The sequence below is a fragment of the Pleurodeles waltl genome, chromosome 9, assembly GCF_031143425.1.
Source record: "Pleurodeles waltl isolate 20211129_DDA chromosome 9, aPleWal1.hap1.20221129, whole genome shotgun sequence".
In the NCBI taxonomy this organism is placed as follows: Eukaryota; Metazoa; Chordata; class Amphibia; order Caudata; family Salamandridae; genus Pleurodeles; species Pleurodeles waltl.
Genome location: NC_090448.1, coordinates 420,373,501 through 420,386,759, shown reverse-complemented (window position 1 = coordinate 420,386,759; position 13,259 = coordinate 420,373,501). Strand labels below are relative to the sequence as shown.

The 13,259-nt window shown below is 47.9% G+C and overlaps 1 protein-coding gene across 2 annotated transcripts in view; it reads left to right on the top strand.

Moving 5' to 3' along the window:
- SPTBN4 (spectrin beta, non-erythrocytic 4) overlaps positions 1 to 13,259 on the top strand; it is a 1,652,494-nt gene that overhangs the window by 390,652 nt on the left and 1,248,583 nt on the right. The gene's annotated exons all lie outside the window — the stretch shown is intronic.

Here is a 13,259-nt window from a genome sequence, read left to right as displayed (position 1 = left end):
GGCCTTATCATTTAAGCCAGTGGTTTTCAAACTTGCTAATGCCGCACCCCCCAGTGGGGAAAACTAAATCATCGGGCCCCCCTCACAATTTTTCATAACTATTCTTTTAAGTTGACAATGTTTAAATAAGTCTAAACTTATTTAAACATTGCAGTTAAGTTCTCTTACCTTTTTGCAAATGCAATGAACATGTTTCTGCTTTAAACAAAGCACTATTATCTGCATAATCTTTCTTTTGGCCAGAGCCTGGCGCACCCCCTGGGATGACTTGAGGCCCCCCTAGGGGCGCACCCCCCAGTTTGAAGACCCCTGATTTAACCCATCCTACCTCTCTATCCTGACAAAGTGGTGCTTCGCACTAAGGCCTCTTTTCTTCAACCAATCACCTTGTCTACTTTTTACGCACCCCACATCCTTCTAAGGAAGAGGAGAAGCTCCACCTTCTGGACCCAAAAAGAGCATTGACTTTCTACCTCAGTCGTGCAAAAGAGTTCCGGGTGGATGACCAACTCTTTGTGGGGTATGTGGTTGCAAAGAAAGGTACGCCGTGCAGAAGTGGACCATCTCCAGAAGGGTTGCACTCTACATTAAGATCTGCTCTGCACTGGCCGAAAAGCAACCTCCTGAGGGCTTGCAAGCTCATTCCACCAGAGTTAAAGCCACAACCATTGCATTAGCACACACAGTTCGGGTCCTGGACATCTGTCAGGCAGTGATCTTGGCACCTCTGTACATGTTTACTAAGCACTGCTGCCTGGCTATCTGTAAACGCTTCTTGTCTTTGGAATTCCCTTGCTATTAGTAATATCCAGAAACATGTCTTTGAGGAAAGCCTTGAAGACTTGTAATTTCTCCTCCTGAAGGATTTAGGGGAACTTTGCTTTGCCCTCTTGCAGCTGATCTTGTGGGTATGTTATCTTAAGACTAGTGCTGGGAAACCCTATTGTTTGGGCAGCTATGAGCTTTACAAAACTTCTAACATAACAGTCAGTTCCATAGGGACGGGCACTTTGCCTGTTCGGTCCTGCAGGACTTTCTCGTATGAAATTGGTTCACAGACCCACCTCCAGGTATACTATTGCTTGGGTGTCTCTTCAAAGGTAAGGAATCTGCAGATAGAGGTCTCTGTCAGATGAACAAGTTACTTACCTTTGGTAACGCCTTATCTGGTAGACTATATCTATCTGTAGATTCCTTAAAGAACTACCCATTGTCCCCACTCTCCAAACTGATTTCTAGGGGCGGGGACTTCCCTTTCAGGGCCCTAGTTTTAACACCAGTGGTCAGTGTTCTTCATGGCTCCACACTTCTGGCATGGAAAGTTGTGAAAGGAAACTGATGTCAACGCTCCTGGTTGGAGTCTATATAGGAACCGCAACATCATTTCTTACGCGGACGACGCCGATGATGGACATGGAGCCGATTGACACCACCTACTGGTGAGCAGGGGCACTACTCATGAAAAATCTTCCGGGTCTAGTCTGACGCCTGTGGAGTCAAAGGTACGGAATCTGCAGTCTCTACCACATAAGTAGTGACCAAAGGCAAGTAACTGGTATGTCAAAGTGCTACCACTGTGTTGGCACCCAGAGTCCCTCTCCTGGACATTCGCCAAGTGGCTATGTGGGTATCCCTCCATACATTCACGAAGCACTATTGTCTGGATGGAGCAGGTTCACCAAGTGCGGCATTTTGCCTGCTTGGCCTGCCAGAATTTCTGTTCTGAGTTCATCCACAGACCACTTCCACATTGGTACTGCCTTGGTATCTATTCAAAAAATGACGAATTTACTACTAGAAGTCTCTATCAAACGAAGGAGTTACTTGCCTTCGGTAATGCTGTTTCTGGTAGAGACTATATATAGCAACAAATTCCTCATTGACCCTCCCATCCTCACTGTTAGAAATTGGGTTTTTGGTTGGCAGTCAGGTTACCCTCTGTCCAAGCAAGAACCCTCACTCTAGTCAGGGTAAGTCACACACAATCCAAAATTAGCCTGTGCCCACCCTCTGGTAGCTTGGCACGAGCAGTCAGGCTTAACTTAGAAGGCAATGTGTAAAGTATTTGTGCAATAAATCATACAATACCACCATATAGCACCACAAAAATACACCACACGGTGTTTAGAAAAATATATAATATTTATCAGGATAATTGTAGGTCAAAACAAATAAAGTTGCAATGTGAATTTGTAGAGATATCACTGAAAAGTGATATGAAGTGTCTTAAGTCTTTAAAAAGCAAACAAAGTCTCTTTCAAGCACAAAGTACCTGGTTTGGAGTGGAAAATCTCCTCAGAGGGCCACAGAAGAAGAGATACGTGGAAAAATGGTGTGTGCGTCGATTTCTCCCCAGCACACACAGACTTGCGTCGTTATTTTTCACGCGGGGAAGTCGTGCGTCGTTTTCCGGCGCGCGGACAGTCTCTTTCTGTGGATCACAGGGATTACCAGATGTCCCGGGTCTGTGCTTGGATTTTCCTGCTTGTTTTCCGGCTGCGCGTCGTTCTGCGGGGCTGCGCGTCGAAATTTCAATCTTACGGCAGGCGTTGCATCGATTTCTCCTCTGGAGGTCGGGCGGCGTTGTCCTTGCGAAGCCGTGCGTCGAAGTTCCGGTCGTCCTGAAGGCGTCGCGTCGATCAGCGTCGGTGTGCGGCGTTTTTCTCGCCGCGGAACAAGCTGTGCGTTGAAAATTTAGGCGCACGGAGCGTCCAAGTGAAAAAGAGAAGTCTTTTTGGTCCTGAGACTTCAGGGAACAGGAGGCAAGCTCTTTCCAAGCCCTTGGAGAGCACTTTCACAGCCAGACAAGAGTTCAGCAAGGCAGCAGGCCAACAGCAAGGCAGCAGTCCTTTGTAGAAAGCAGACAGGTGAGTCCTTTGAGCAGCCAGGCAGTTCTTCTTGGCAGGATGTAGTTTCTGGTTCAGGTTTCTTCTCCAGCAAGTGTCTGTTGAGGTAGGGCAGAGGCCCTGTTTTATACCCAAATGTGCCTTTGAAGTGGGGGAGACTTCAAAGAGTGGCTAAGAAGTGCACCAGGTCCCCTTTCAGTTCAATCCTGTCTGCCAGGGTCCCAGTAGGGGGTGTGGCAGTCCTTTGTGTGAGAGCAGGCCCTCCACCCTCCCAGCCCAGGAAGACCCATTCAAAATGCAGATGTATGCAAGTGAGGCTGAGCACCGTGTGTTTGGGGTGTGTCTGAGTGAATGCACAAGGAGCTGTCAACCAAGCCCAGCCAGACGTGGATTGTAAGGCACAGAAAGATTTAAGTGCAAAGAAATGCTCACTTTCTAAAAGTGGCACTTCTACAATAGTAATATTAAATCCGACTTCACCAGTCAGCAGGATTTTGTATTACCATTCTGGCCATACTAAATATGACCTTCCTGCTCCTTTCAGATCAGCAGCTGCCACTTCAACAATGTATGAGGGCAGCCCCAATGTTAGCTTATGAAGGGAGCAGGCCTCACAGTAGTGTAAAAACGAATTTAGGAGTTTTACACTACCAGGACATATAACTACACAGGTACATGTCCTGCCTTTTACCTACACAGCACCCTGCTCTAGGGGTTACCTAGGGCACACATTAGGGGTGACTTATATGTAGAAAAAGGGGAGTTCTAGGCTTGGCAAGTACTTTTAAATGCCAAGTCGAAGTGGCAGTGAAACTGCACACACAGGCCTTGCAATGGCAAGCCTGAGACAAGGTTAAGGGGGCTACTTAAGTGGGTGGCACAACCAGTGCTGCAGGTCCACTAGTAGCATTTAATCTACAGGCCCTAGGCACATATAGTGCACATTACTAGGGACTTATAGGTAAATTAAATAGTCCAATCAGGTATGATCAAAAGTTACCATGTTTAAAAAGGGAGAGAGCATATGCACTTTAGCACTGGTTAGCAGTGGTAAACTGCGCAGAGTCTAAAAGCCAGCAAAACAGGGTCCAAAAAGTGGAGGGAGGCAGGCAAAAAGTTAGGGGTGACCACCCTAAGGCATGTCAGGTCTAACATGTGTCCCCCCCAGCTGAAAGTGGGGAGAGCTACCCGACCTCCTGGGAGCTCTCATTGCTAAGGCGGCAGTATCTGGAGAGACCATCAGCATTGGTGTGGTCAACCCCTGGGCGATGCTCCACCGTAAAGTCCATCCCCTGTAGGGAAATGGACCACCTCAAGAGTTTTGGATTCTCACCCCTCATCTGCATGAGCCATCTGAGGGGCCTGTGGTCTGTCTGAACCCGGAAGTGAGTCCCAAACAGGTAAGGTCTTAGCTTCTTCAGTGCCCAGACCACAGCAAATGCTTCTCTCTCAATAGCACTCCACCTTTGTTCCCGTGGTAATAGTCTTCTGCTAATAAAGACCACTGGTTGGTCTGGGCCCTCCTTATTCAGCTGTGCTAGAACAGCCCCTATGCCATGCTCTGAAGCGTCTGTCTGAACAATAAATTCCTGGGAGTAGTCAGGGGCCTTGAGCACGGGGGCCGTGCACATGGCTTCCTTCAGAGAAACAAGGGCTTTCTGACAGGCCTCTGTCCAATTCACCAACCTAGGTTGTTTCTTGGAAGTGAGTTCTGTCAAGGGGGACACAATGGTACCATAGCCCTTGACGAACCTGCGGTAGTATCCAGTGAGGCCCAAAAAGGCTCTCACCTCAGACTGTGTTCAAGGTGGTTGCCAGGCCTTGATAGTTTCAATCTTGGCCTGTAGCGGCTGCACCCTGCCACCACCTACTAGGTGTCCCAAGTACACCACGGAACCCTGCCCAATCTGGCACTTACTAGCCTTGATAGTCAGGCCTGCCTGTTGCAGGGCCTGAAGCACCTCCTTGAGGTGGAGCATGTGTTCCTCCCAGCTGGAACTGTAGACAGCTATGTCGTCTAGGTAAGCTGCACAGAAGGCATCTTTACCAGCTAGGACCCCGTTAACCAACCGTTGGAAGGTAGCGGGGGCATTTTTCAGCCCAAATGGCATCACCCCGAATTAGTAATGGCCATCAGGGGTGGAAAAAGTAGATCTTTCTTTAGCCCCTTCAGTCAGGCCAATCTGCCAGTACCCGGAAGTAAGATCGAACGTACTCAGGAACTTGGCAGCGCCTAGCCTGTCAACGAGCTCATCAGCTCGGGGGATGGGGTGAGCATCAGTCCAGGGGAATGAATTGAGACCCCGGTAGTCCACACAGAACCGGAGTTCTGGCTTCGCACCTGGGGCAGTAGCCTTGGGAACCAATACCACAGGGCTGGCCCAGGGACTACTGGATTTCTCAATAACCCCAAAAGTCAACATCTTGGAGACCTCCTCCTTGATGCTGGCCTTCACCTTATCTGAAAACCTGTAAATTTTGTTCTTTACAGGGGCACTGTCACCTGTGTCAATGTCATGCACACAGAGGTGGGTTAGTCCAGGAGTAAGGGAGAACAGGGGGGAGAACTGCTCTAACAGTTCATAGCAGTCCCCTCTCTGGGTTGGAGTCAGGGAGTCAGAGAGAATGACACCACCTACTGACCCATCCCCTTCTTTGACAGCGAGGAGGTCGGGGAGAGGTTCACTCTCCTCTTCCATGCCCTCATCGGTGACTAGGAGCATACTGACCTCAGACCTCTCAAAGTGATGGAGGACCCTTAGGGGTTGCCTAGGGGTCTTGAGGTCCACTAGGTAAGTGGCCTCCCCTTTACGCTCCTTAATCTCAAAGGGGCCAGTCCAGCGGTCCTGGAGAGCCCGGGGCTCTACTGGCTCCATCACCCAAACTTTGTCTCCAGGTGAGAACTCAACTAGAGTGGCCTTCTGGTCGTACCACTCCTTCATCACCTCTTGACTGGCCTCGAGGTTACTCTGGGCCTGCTTCCAGAAGCGTTGGGTTTGTTTGCGGAGGGCCAGCATGTAGCTGACCACATCCTGGGGAGGGGCCTGGGGAGCTCTCTCCCAGCCCTCCTTAACGATGCTTAGGGATCCCCTGACAGGGTGACCATAGAGAAGCTCAAAGGGGCTTAACCCCACCCCTTTCTGGGGCACCTCTCTATAAGCAAACAACAGGCAGGGTAAGAGGACGTCCCACTTATGCCTCATGGCCTCAGTCAGGCCACCAATCATGCCTTTCAGTGTCTGGTTGAATCTCTCAACAAACCCATTGGTTTGAGGATGATAAGGGGTGGTAAACCGGTAGGTCACCCCACACTCATCCCACAGGGTCTTCATGTATGCAGACATGAAGTTTGTGCCCCTGTCAGACACGACCTCCTTAGGGAATCCCACACGGGTAAATATTCCCAACAGGGCTCTGGTCACCACCTTTGCAGTCACTGTTCTCAGAGGGATTGCCTCTGGATAGCGGGTGATATGGTCCACCAAAACCAGGATAAACCTGTTGCCCAAGGCAGTTTTGGGGTCCAAGGGACCAAGAATGTCGATGCCCACCCTTTCAAAGGGGGTGCCAACTACTGGGAATGGGAGCAGGGGAGCTTTAAGCCGTTTCCCTGCCTTCCCACTAGCCTGGCAGGTGGGGCAAGCTCTGCAGAAGTTATCTGAGGCTTTCCTCATTCTGGGCCAATGAAGTGGGTGTTAAGCCTGTCAAAGGTCTTGTCTTGGCCCAGGTGTCCTGCCAGGGGAATGTCGTGAGCCAGGCCTAGTAGGAATTTCCGGTAACACTGGGGGACCACCAGCACACGGTGTGCCCCAGGACCTGGAATCCTATGCTCACTGTAAAGAAGATCATTCTCCCAGTAAATATGGTGAGCGCCAGAGGCGTCACCTGCTGCATGGTCTGTGGCCTGCTTCCTCAGACCCTCAAGGGTGGGGCATTCTTTCTGCGCCTTGCAGAATGCTTCCCTGGTTGCCCCCCCCCTCTACTTGCCAGCCAGCAAGTTCAGGTAGGTTACCCAGGGCAGCTATGTCCTCCCCGGTTGGCTCAAGGGCCTCCTCTTCCTCAGGGACCTCGTCTACCACCGTGGGAACATTGGAGGCGGGTTTCCCGCGCCCCTGGCCCCCCTCTTTGGCGGCTGTCTGGGCCATCTTTCCAGGCTCCAGACACCCTTGACTCCCTTCCTGGGCAGCCATGGACCTTGTGGTCATGCAGACCCACTCAGGTAACCCTAACATCTCCAGGTGAGATCTGAGCTCTACTTCTTTCCAAGCAGTGTGCTCAAGATCATTGCCTAACAGACAATCTACAGGCATGGCAGGACTCACAGCTACTTTCATAGTACCAGAGACCCCCCCCCCACTCAAAGGGAACCAGAGCCACCGGTAGGTGACTCTCACAATTATCAGCGACTATGACCTGGTGGAATGTATTAGGGACTATCTGCTCTGTTGACACCAGCTGACTCTGGATAGTAGTCATACTGGCTCCTGTGTCACGCAGAGCCTCCACCTTCTGCCCATTAATGGTGACCCACTGCCTGTACTTGGAAGTATTTCGGGCATGTGGGCTTTGGGAACCATTTCTCTTTCTCCCAGGGACACTAGGGAAATCTCTACCTGCTCCCCAAAGCTATCTGGGTCCATCTCCCCCCCAAGCGCTACACTAGTCAACCCAGGTGTCTGTCCGGTAGTGGACGGTGCCCTTTTGGAGCACTGGGGGTCGCCTTTATAGTGACTATACTGGTAACACTCCATACATTTGGGGTTGGATTTCCCTGACCTATCATATGTCCCTGGCTTTTTCCCAAATCTGGAGAAGGAATGGTTGCCACCCCCTCCCTGGGAATTCTTTTGGGGGCCTTTTGAGAGTTCCTTATCTGTAAGTTTATCTCCCCCCTCTTTCTTCTGTTGGGAACCCTGACCACCTTTGTGGGAGTCCCCCCCAGGTACCTTTTTGGACACTCTGGTGCTAACCCAGATGTCCGCCTCCTCAGCAAGCTTCCTGGGATCAGTCAGCTTACTATCTACCAAGTGCTGGCGCAACTCTGTATAGGTAACATTGAGTATATGCTCTCTCAGAATCAAGTCATATAGCCCTTTATAATTATCTACTTTGTTGCCCCGCACCCATCCATTCAGTGCCGTACTGGAAAAGTCAAAGAAATCTACCCATGTTTGTGTGGTTTGTTTGGTGCTGTCCCTGAACCTCTGACGGTATCCCTCAGGGGTCAGCCCAAACTTGGCAAGTAAAGTGGCTTTCTGAAGTGGGTATGTGTTTTGATCAGGTTGATCCAATGTGAGGAGTGTGTCCCTCCCCAATGGCGGCACATAACCCCACATAGCTACCCCCCATTGCCCTTCAGGAACCTCATGAGCCCTTAGTGCAACTTCATAAGCAGCTAACCATTTATGTAATCTCCCACCACAAAACTAGGCACCACATTTTTGGGTATACGAACCTTCTTTTCTCCAGCAGGTCCTGTCTGTATGCTGCCACCATTATTGCTGGATTCAGACTGTCTTGCCTTGATCTCCAGCTCCTTGAGACTCAGTTCATGAGCCAATAATAGTTTCTTTTCAGCCAAAGCTCTTTCAGCTTCCACCTGTTTGGCTGCCCTTTCAGCTTCATCTTGAATCTGTTTGGCTGCTCTTTCAGCCTCAGCTTGCTTGGCTTCTCTCTCTGCCCTTCTTTCCTCTTGTTGAGCCTCAATTTTCAGTTTTGCCATTTGCAATTGGAACTCCCTTTCCTCTCTCCTTTCCTCTGCGGTCAGGCTTTGCACAGAGACACTGCTCCCTGGTCTGGAAGGGGGCACAATTGCAGTGGTAACATCATCCACAGATAGCAACAAATCCTCTGAGGGGCCATTTTCTGGCTCCTCTTCTTCATCATCCTCTTCTAAATGGGCTTCTGCCCAGGCCCTCAGCGCCACTTGAAAGTCCTCCTTTTTGGAGGCCCCTTGGGTGGGTACCCTCATTGCCCTGAAGAACCCTCTTAGCTGTTTGACCATATATGTATCCAACAGGACTAGGTCAAAGTCTCCTATTTGAGACCCAGTCAGAGACATGTTGAGTGAGGATTTAGTTTTTGAAAATTGTCAGGAAAAACGAATTTGCAAAAAGAGATAAAAATCAAGTTGACCTTCAACTGTGGGTAGGTAGTGAAATACTTAGCTACTGTATGTCACTGCACAAATACAAGTCCTATCCTCACCGCTGATCACCAATGTTAGAAATTGGGTTTTTGGTTGGCAGTCAGGTTACCCTCTGTCCAAGCAAGAACCCTCACTCTAGTCAGGATAAGTCACACACAATCCAAAATTAGCCTGTGCCCACCCTCTGGTAGCTTGGCACGAGCAGTCAGGCTTAACTTAGAAGGCAATGTGTAAAGTATTTGTGCAATAAATCATACAATACCACCATATAGCACCACAAAAATACACCACACAGTGTTTAGAAAAATATATAATATTTATCAGGATAATTTTATGTCAAAACGAATAAAGTTGCAATGTGAATTTGTAGAGATATCACTGAAAAGTGATATGAAGTGTCTTAAGTCTTTAAAAAGTAAACAAAGTCTCTTTCAAGCACAAAGTACCTGGTTTGGATTGGAAAATCTCCTCAGAGGGCCACAGAAGAAGAGAAACGTGGAAAAATGGTGTGTGCGTCGATTTCTCCCCAGCACACACGGACTTGCGTCGTTATTTTTCACGCGGGGAAGTTGTGCGTCGTTTTCCGGCGCGCGGACAGTCTCTTTCTGTGGATCACGGAGATTACCAGATGTCCCGGGTCTGTGCGTGGATTTTCCTGCTTGTTTTCCGGCTGCGCGTCGTTCTGCGGGGCTGCGCGTCGAAATTTCGATCTTACGGCAGGCGTCGCGTCGATTTCTCCTCTGGAGGTCGGGCGGCGTTGTCCTTGCGAAGCCGTGCGTCGAAGTTCCGGTCGTCCTGAAGGCGTCGCGTCGATCAGCGTCGGTGTGCGGCGTTTTTCTCGCCGTGGAACAAGCTGTGCGTCGAAAATTTCGGCACACGGAGCGTCCAAGTGAAAAAGATAAGTCTTTTTGGTCCTGAGACTTCAGGGAACAGGAGGCAAGCTCTTTCCAAGCCCTTGGAGAGCACTTTCACAGCCAGACAAGAGTTCAGCAAGGCAGCAGGCCAACAGCAAGGCAGCAGTCCTTTGTAGAAAGCAGACAGGTGAGTCCTTTGAGCAGCCAGGCAGTTCTTCTTGGCAGTATGTAGTTTCTGGTTCAGGTTTCTTCTCCAGCAAGTGTCTGTTGAGGTAGGGCAGAGGCCCTGTTTTATACCCAAATGTGCCATTGAAGTGGGGGAGACTTCAAAGAGTGGCTAAGAAGTGCACCAGGTCCCCTTTCAGTTCAATCCTGTCTGCCAGGGTCCCAGTAGGGGGTGTGGCAGTCCTTTGTGTGAGAGCAGGCCCTCCACCCTCCCAGCCCAGGAAGACCCATTCAAAATGCAGATGTATGCAAGTGAGGCTGAGTACCCTGTGTTTGGGGTGTGTCTGAGTGAATGCACAAGGAGCTGTCAACCAAGCCCAGCCAGACGTGGATTGTAAGGCACAGAAAGATTTAAGTGCAAAGAAATGCTCACTTTCTAAAAGTGGCACTTCTACAATAGTAATATTAAATCCGACTTCACCAGTCAGCAGGATTTTGTATTACCATTCTGGCCATACTAAATATGACCTTCCTGCTCCTTTCAGATCAGCAGCTGCCACTTCAACAATGTATGAGGGCAGCCCCAATGTTAGCTTATGAAGGGAGCAGGCCTCACAGTAGTGTAAAAACGAATTTAGGAGTTTTACACTACCAGGACATATAACTACACAGGTACATGTCCTGCCTTTTACCTACACAGCACCTTGCTCTAGGGATTACCTAGGGCACACATTAGGGGTGACTTATATGTAGAAAAAGGGGAGTTCTAGGCTTGGCAAGTACTTTTAAATGCCAAGTCGAAGTGGCAGTGAAACTGCACACACAGGCCTTGCAATGGCAAGCCTGAGACAAGGTTAAGGGGGCTACCTAACTGGGTGGCACAACCAGTGCTGCAGGTCCACTAGTAGCATTTAATCTACAGGCCCTAGGCACATATAGTGCACATTACTAGGGACTTATAGGTAAATTAAATAGTCCAATCAGGTATGATCAAAAGTTACCATGTTTAAAAAGGGAGAGAGCATATGCACTTTAGCACTGGTTAGCAGTGGTAAACTGCGTAGAGTCTAAAAGCCAGCAAAACAGGGTCCAAAAAGTGGAGGGAGGCAGGCAAAAAGTTAGGGGTGACCACCCTAAGGCATGTCAGGTCTAACACTCACCTTTCTGTGGTTGAACCTTATCAATTAATAAGATCCCAAGCCTAAAATACTGCACACTGGTCAAACCAATTTACTTTTGAGGATCTTCATATGAGGGAGCAAATACTCTAGTAAGCAACTGATGTCAGCGTGCGGGACTGGAGCCTCTATTGGCCCTGCACATCATTTCCGGAGCGGAACTGCAAGGCACCACCAACTGATGCGTAGAGGTACTGCTGAAATGTTTTCGGCTCCAGTCTGATGCCTTTGAAATATTCAAAAGGTGAGGAAGCTGAGGCTAGGTAGAGTCTCTACCAGAAAGAACATTACCAAATGTAAGTGACTTCTTCAGTACTTCCAGGCCTCAGAAGTACAGTTACCTGCCCACAGAAATTTAGAGACCATTTATAATGAAGACTAAATGGCACTGGCAAACTCCAAACGAATTGTGTAGAACATTTGCATCATCTGGACCAATTTTTAGTACCTGGCCCTGGTTTTTTTTGTTGCATTCTAGTATTGTTTTTTGCAATTCCACTAAATGCATTTTCGTTTTGCTGAGCCTTTTTGTGCCCCACCTGAGATGGTGAATAAAGTAAACCAATAGATACCTTTTCAGCCTTTTAATTTAACATCTCTAAACTGTGTACCCTCAGCACAAAGATGAAGAGTTCAGCATCCTACCCCAACATAGAACCCCCATGCTAACACGTTTGAGAACTAATATTAAATGATGGAGTATACGAGCAGCATCACAAGATATTTTCATTACGAATATGGCATATCCCAGGGTGATGGTCTGTGTCCTTTGTAGAAAGTCCTAATTTCATTCAGGATCCATCACAGGGGTTTGATTGCAATAGTCCTCGTGTGTCTCCTTTAGATTAGGAACAGCATTAATTGATTCATTCCCTTGTTTCTCTTGTTAGGATGTTAAAGTACCCAATTCCATTAATCAATCAGAATAGTTTCCCAACCACACTATTATTTTTCCAAACTGTTAGCAACAGTGGGACACAGTTACTACTAATCCAATAAAGTAATAGACAGCATTGCTGATTTTCTCCTGAAAACACAGAGGTGTGTTTAATCTATATGCGTGTCATGTGACAGAACATGCCCCTTTACAAATTCTATCAAATTGCCAGAGAAGGTCATCAAACCTATGTCATTTTTTTGTACAACTTTTAAAAAACCCTAACAGAAGTGTTGGGTGTCATGTGACAGAACATGTCCCTTTGCAAATTCTAGCAAATTTCCTTAGAAGGTCTGGGAAAATATGTATTTTTTATTGTACAGCCTTTGTAAAATGGGTATTGTGTTACATATTCGGTTGTATAAGTGCTCTGTTAATCAGCACTGTCAAATATATTAACTTTTCAAAAGTAACTTTGACTTTGGTTGAAGAAGCTATCTTGTGCTTGGATGAACTTGGAAAAACATCAAAAAAACAAAGAGCAATTCTCAGACAGTCAAGGGGTCAGAGTTAAGGGGGCTAGAAGTAGAATTTCACGTTTAGAAATTCACTACAATATTTGGTACTATTTAATCGCAATACAAACTGTGACCTATTCCTCAGACTCAAAGTGCAGATGATTGCTTCCTGTCACTTTGGTTGAAATATGTTGGATGTTTCATTTCTTTGTATCGCACCCGATCAGACTGAGCACAGTACTGACTGACTGGTGGAACCTTATGTTATGGGACCTATAGTTTAGTTTGTTGTGGTAAATGAGGTTGCAGAATCTGCAGAGATTGCAGTGAATGTTGTGGCTGTGGAAGTAAACTGGAATAATAGTCTGACATCATGCGATGGAGGTCATCGATGAGGTCTAATGAGACTGTTGGAGGAGCCTGATAAGATGGTTCATGATGGTACTCATCATTCTGGTCGTCTTAGTGTAGTTGACGAAACATCAATGTACATTGCCTCCTGCATTATAATTTGGATTATACTTAACATAGAGTTGAGTTGGACTAGATGTGTGGTAAAATGGACCTTCATCCTATAATTCATCCTCTGTCTCAAAGTTCTTTGGAGGTAGTAGTAGCATCTCCTTACTTTGTGTAGTATCTCTTCGCCGAATAGGAGAAGGGAAACTTTCCT